Below are 6,887 nucleotides of genomic sequence, written 5' to 3' on the forward strand. Positions count from 1 at the left end.
TGACTATTGTGAAGGGTGTTGTTTCCCTAATTTCTTTCTCATCCTGTTTATCCTTTGTGTAGAGAAAGGCCACTGATTTGTTTGAGTTAATTTTATACCCAGCTACTTCACTGAAGTTGTTTATCAGGTTTAGGAGTTCTCTGGTGGAATTTTTGGGGTCACTTATATATACTACCATATCATCTGCAAATAGTGATATTTTGACTTCTTCCTTTCCAATTCATATCCCCCTTGATCTTCTGTTGTTGTTTAATTGCTCTGGCTAGGACTTCAAGTACTATATTGAATAGGTAGGGAGAGAGTGCACAGTCTTGTCTAGTTCCTGATCTTAGTGGGATTCCTTCCAGTTTCTCTCCATTTAGTTTGATGTTGGCTATTGGTTTGCTGTATATTGTTTATTGTGTTTAGTTATGGGCCTTGAATTCCTGATATTTCCAAGACTTTTATCATGAACTGATGTTAAATTTTTCAAATGCTTTCTCAGCATCTAATGAGATGATCCTGTGTTTTTTGTTTTTTGTTTTTTTAGTTTGCTTATATAGTGGATTACATTGATGAATTTCCATATATTGAACAATCCCCTGCATCCCTGGGTGTGTTGGGGTATCCAGGACATGCTATGCTGGGAGTACTAGGTTCTGATGATGCCGAGTGGTCTTGGTTTCTATTAGTAGGATTCTTAGGTTTGCCTTTCGCCATCTGGTAATCTCTGGTGTAAGATGTTCTAGCTGTCTCTGGCTGGAGCTTCTTCCTCCTGTGATTCTTTAGCCTCTGTCAGCACTCCTGGGAGTCCAACTCTCTCCTAAGCCACAGTGACCAGAACACTCTCTGCAGGCAAGCTCTCCTCTTCCAGGGAAGGTGCACAGAGGTCTGGTGCTCAGACCTGCCTCCTGGCTGAAGATGAAGGCTGGAAGGGGCCCTGTCCAAGAGTCTCTGTTTCTTCTGTCGCCCACATGCTCTCCTGCGTGGTCTGGTCTCTGAGAGAACAGGGATACAAGATGGCACTCTCACCTGAGTCCCAGGGTCAGAGACCTCTCTGGAGGCCAACACTCTTCAGTGATTCTAAGATCCTGGGTGTGCTAGGGTGCCTGCAGTGGAGTGAAGAGTCCTCTGGGGATCCTGGGACTTTCTACTGAGTTCACACCCGTGGTGGCCAGGGGCTGGTGCAGACCAGAATGAACCCCAGCCACTGGTTGGGCAGGTTTCTTGTGTCCCTGTTCCTGCTGGCACAGGCCCCTCCCAGTTGTTTTGGAACAGATGTTGTGTACCACTCACCAGTGATCCTAAGATCCTGGGTGTGCTAGGGTGCCTGTGGTATGAAGAGTCCTCTGGGGATCATGGGACAGTCTTCCAAGTTCATGCCCCGAGAAATACATCTTAACTTCTTCCCTGGACTGTTTTATCCTCTACAACCACTACATGCTTAGATATTGTTCCAGTGGTCTGCAAACTTACACAATAGCAATTTCTTATAAACTAAATGAATGTCCAATTGAGCCCATCCATTTGCCATGCCACATATGGAAGTATATATTATTTTTAGCTAAGAGAAAATGAACTTTTGAAAGTAGTTGGTATTTTCTGTAACTTATTTGGCCATAACTTAGAGTAAATGTAAAAGATTTTACATTTTCTGAAAGGAAAAAGTCGGTCCTAATCAGTTTGAGATGGTTTCCTTTTTTTAAAAAAAGCATTATTTTATAAATTTAAAGAAATCTATATTTTAAGTACTGTCTACTTTAACATGACTTATATTTCACTAAATGGTACATACAGATGACAAGCAAAACATTATAAAAAGTCCTATATAGTGATGGTCATAGTAACTTTGTTCTATAATAAGCCCAAACTGGAAACAACCCAATGCCCTTCAACAACTGAGTCATTAAACACCTGTGACTATCTATTCCATGGAATGTCATCTTACAATAGAAAGAAACAAGATGTTGATATTTGCAAATATATGGAGGATCATACTCTGAATGATGAAGCCAGTCTCAGAAAGTTATATACAAGTAATGACACATATTGATACATACATGTGAGTTCTCTTTATAAAAATGAGCTGAAAATTAAACAGGTAACAGATTATGGTCTAAGGTGCCAAATGATGTAAATAGGGGAACCACCTGGTAGGACCCCGTGGTGATGGAACATGTTGACAGTCACTAACCTGGATGGTCTGACTAGTAATTTCTTCTCATTTATGAGGATATTCTCAGTAAAATGCTCCATGCTGGTGGTGGTATTTTGCCCTCGTAAGAGTCTGAGCAGTAGCCATGAGTTACAATTGTCAGGTTTCCATATAAACACAAGGTAAACAATGGACATTGTACTGTGTGATCAGGGTTTTGCAAATATAAGTATTCAATATATTAAATGCAGCTCTCATTACTTTATTGTTAAAAAATTGTGTTAGATTATTTTGCACAATTATATATTAACATAAGTGTTTGTAACACTTTCAAGGTAAACTAAACAATAATATTCTATATGTGTAGTACCTTTTCCTGTTTTAATGTTTCAAGCTTTCACAAACATATATATTGTATGTTGAGTATATTTCCCCATATTTTCCTACTCTTTTTCTATGCCCATATCTCTCCCATTGGTTATTTTTGTCCCTTTAAGGGATTATATTCATGTCATATATCATTTCAAATCATTATGTAAATATACCTATGATTTTATGCATCTATATAAAATCTAGGAGTAGCAAATGAGAGGAAAGAACAAATTTTTAACTTTCTGTTCATGTCTTAATTTGTTTAATATCAGTAACTCCAGTTGTATCCATTTTTCTACAAATGACATAACTGGTCACTGTGTGGCAGGAAAAAAATCCCATTCTCTGTGTTTTAATTTTTCTGTCTATTCCTCTGTCAATGGACATCTAGGTTGGTTCCATACCTTAGCTGTCATGACTAGTGCTGCAACATACATTGATGTGCAAGTATCTGTAATATCTTGCCATGGGATCCTTTGAAGAAATGCACAGGAGGGGCCTAAATGGTTATATAGAAGATTTATTGTTAGTTTTATAAGAAACCCCCACACTCACTTCCAATATGGCTGGTTTGGTTTGTACTCCCACTAGCAGTATATAAATATTCCCTTATATCTGTATCCATGTTCTCTCATCATCGTTGACTTACTATGCTTTCAAATTACAGTAGGCTTACTAGTATGTAACCCATGGTTAAGTCAGAGCACGTGCCTCTCCTGATGATCATAGTGATCGACCAAAGCTGCACATGGCAAGATTTCATATACTTATACAGATATAATCAATGAACTATAAAATATGAAATATGAACTAGTCTGGCTATAATAGTATACTATCTTAAGTCACTTTACTATCAAAGTAAACAAGGAAAAATATACATGGATCACATTCTCATTATTTTCAATTTATGACTGTAATTATTTTAAAAATAAAATTCTTTAAACTAATTATCCTGTGGGCTGGAGAAATTCCTCTGTGATTAAGATCATTGGATGTTTTTGTAGGAACTTGGGTCTGGTTCCCAACACCTACTTGACAGTCACAGGAACTACATACATATGGTTCATCACATAAGTACTTGCAGGCAACACATTCACGTATAAAATAAATCTTTAAAAGTATAGGCCCTTGGTCTTGTGAAGATCATATGCCCCAGTACAGGGGAATGCCAGGGCCAGGAAGCAGGAGTGGGTGGGTTGGGGAGCAGAGTAGGGGGAATGTATAGGGGGCTTTGGGAATAGCATTTGAAATGTAAATGAAGAAAATATCTAATAAAAATGCCTTAAAATTAAATTAAAAGAAGTATTTTTCAGACAAGTGTTAAAACAACAAAGTCAAAAGCATCTGCACAGCCAGTAACCCAGTCACCAGGGGGAGGCAACCTATGGAATGGGAGAACATATTTGCTAGCCCTAGATATTTGATTAAAAGGTTTATATATAAAGAACTCTGGCAACTCAACAGCAAAATGATTAAATGATTTATACATGAGTTTAAAAACATGAATACACATTATGCAAAGAATATATACAAATGCCATGTTACAATGGGATAGTTAGCCTTTTTTAAAGACGGAAAACCATGTCACTTATGACAACATGGATAGTTTTTGAAGACTTTATGCCAGATGAAAAAGAAATACTACATGCTAGCACCAAGAGGACACATCCAAAGTAAACAACCTCAAAGGAACAGGTAAAGTGGCATTTGCCAGGGGCTGAGGGGAAAGCAAAACGTAGACAGGTTGGTCTAGGCACGAAGTTTTACATGGAAGATAAATAAGGCCAAGAGATTTACTACACTACAGTGCCTGTAACTGAAACTGTAATAGGTACTTTAGATTTGACTTAGAGGGTAGGCTTTCAGCTCAGTGCTCTTATTTTAAGAAAAATAGAGAAGGTAGGAGAAAAACTATGGAGGTTAAAAATAAACACACTCACTCACACACACACACACACACACTCACACACATACACACTCACACATATACACACAGCATAGATTGTGGTGAGTCTCACAGATGAAAATCTATTTCCAAGTTCATTCAGTAGCACTCATTAAATACAAAGGTTTGTTTTGAATGTCAATAAAACACTCATAAAAGAGTTCCAAAAATAAGTGCCCTTGCCACAAAATGCCTTGGCTCTATAATATTTCAAATGCAGTCTAATTTCTCCCTTGTCTTCTTTCTTCCCTTTGTAGGGCAGACAGTTATCTAACTCCTCAGGCAAATAGCATATATTTCTGTGGGCACAGGCATAGTATTGCTTTACACCTTTAAAAGCCTTTTGTTTTATGTAATTTTGTTAGTCCTACTTCACTTCCGCTGTCATCTCAATTGCTTTTTCAAAATAGTATTGATCACAATATCACGTAGTGGGTCTTAAACACCATGAAATTTAATATTAGATATTTTGATTGCTATATAGAACATTTTGTTACACAAAACTTATGGACAATATTTTTAATCAAATGCAATCTCATAGGTGCTTCCCTTTTTTTTAAATTCTTTGAGCATTACTTTTGTTGTAATACAAAATAATATCCTCCAGTATACAGAAAAAGTCTGATAAATTTATTGCTAAATGTTTCTCTAAGCATGCTATGGCATATATCATTTGGGGAAAGGTCAGAAACTGACTATTTTCCTTTAAACTGTGATCTAAATGTAGGGTTATACATCACTATTTACAAAGTGATATATAATCATTTAGTGAACATGGTTTACTACATTAATAGAATACTTGTTAAAATATAGTAACTTAAAATGTATAGTATTCTTATTTTCATCTTTTCAAATATATGTATATGGGATATTACTTGACCTGTGAATTTGTTTCAAAAAGTAAATTCACAGGACCCAGTCCAGATTTACATAAGCAAGAACTCCAGGAGAATGGTCTAGCAATAAAAGGTTTATCACAAACTCTTAGAGCTAATTCTGATGGAGACTAACTGGTTAAAAACAGCTGGTCTTCAAGAAACTAAGACAAACATTTACTATATAGCGTTAAATGTTTAATAATAAATGCTCCTGCAAAGACTATGAATAGGGAAGAAGCATCAAGTTAATGTCTAGAGAAACTAAGGAAGGCTATGCAGGCAAGATCACATTTGAACCAAACGTGGGAACAAGTGAGACTATTCCTCTTTCTGAATTTGTCAATTAGCATAGAGTTGTATATATTCAAAAGTCACACTGTGATATTTTGATAGAGATACACAATGTGTGATGCTCAAGTCAGAATAATTAGCATAACCATCAGCTCACACATTTGTTTCATGTTGGAAACAGTCCAAATAATTTCTTCTGGCTATTTTGAGATAAACAAACTTCTACAGACTATATTTGCACTACTATACTATGGTACTAAAAAAAAAAAGATAGATAGATAGATAAAGATAGAGAGCTATGAAGGAGCCAGTCAGCAACAACTTCTGGCATTCACAGGCACATGCACACATTTGCATGCACATATACCCCCATGTATATACACGTAAAAGAAACTGATTTTCAAAATGTATAAATAGTACAACAGTAAAAAAATAATTCAATTTTAAAATGGGAAAGTGATTTGAATGAACATTTCTAAAAATACATACAGAACAAATGGCTATTTGAAAATGTATTCCAAATCACTAATCATCAGAAACATGCAAATCAAAATTAGATATAAGTTAGAATAGCTGTCTCCAAAATAGACAATTTTTTCCTTCTTTAATTCAATAAACCTTCATTGCACATACCCATCCTAGTCACTCTTCCAGACTGCAAGGTTTGATAAACTGTAGTTCACTGAGAATCATTAAGCTGAGCCAAGAAATATTCTCCTGAAATCCCCAAATCAGAAGCAGAAAGATGGTGAATTTTTGAGACTGAGCAGTGCTACAAATAAATAAAATAAATCTTAAATAAAGTAAGTCACTTAATTATAATTCTGGATCCAACTGACTGAAAGCCACCCATGTAGAGAGCCCAGGCTTCCTCACTTACCTGGATCCCCAGCTATGCCCTGTTTCTAGTTTTGTAATCATGGTTGTATGTTTTTTTCTTACAATGAGCCACCATTATTATATAAGCTTCCATGGTCCTCAAACTCTGGATCCTGCTCATACTTGCTATGGCTAGTGGTATGCAGGAAACAGTAAGAAAACCAGAGTCTGGGGTGGGGCATGGTGGTGCACACCTTTAATCCCAGCACTTGGGAGGCAGAGGCAGGTGGATTTTTGAGTTCAAGGCCAGTCTGGTCTACAAAGTGAGTGCCAGGACAGCCAGGGCTATACAGCAGAGAAACCCTGTCTCAAAAAGAAAAGAAAAGAAAAGAAAAGAAAAGAAAAGAAAAGAAAAGAAAAGAAAAGAAAAGAAAAGAAAAGAAAAGAA

At 36.5% G+C, this 6,887-nt stretch overlaps 1 protein-coding gene across 1 annotated transcript in view; it reads left to right on the forward strand.

The window, feature by feature from the left end:
• The window catches only part of Cpa6 (carboxypeptidase A6), a 339,381-nt gene that overhangs the window by 185,248 nt on the left and 147,246 nt on the right, over window positions 1-6,887 (forward strand). The gene's annotated exons all lie outside the window — the stretch shown is intronic.

This window comes from Mus pahari, chromosome 22 (genome assembly GCF_900095145.1).
Source record: "Mus pahari chromosome 22, PAHARI_EIJ_v1.1, whole genome shotgun sequence".
In the NCBI taxonomy this organism is placed as follows: Eukaryota; Metazoa; Chordata; class Mammalia; order Rodentia; family Muridae; genus Mus; species Mus pahari.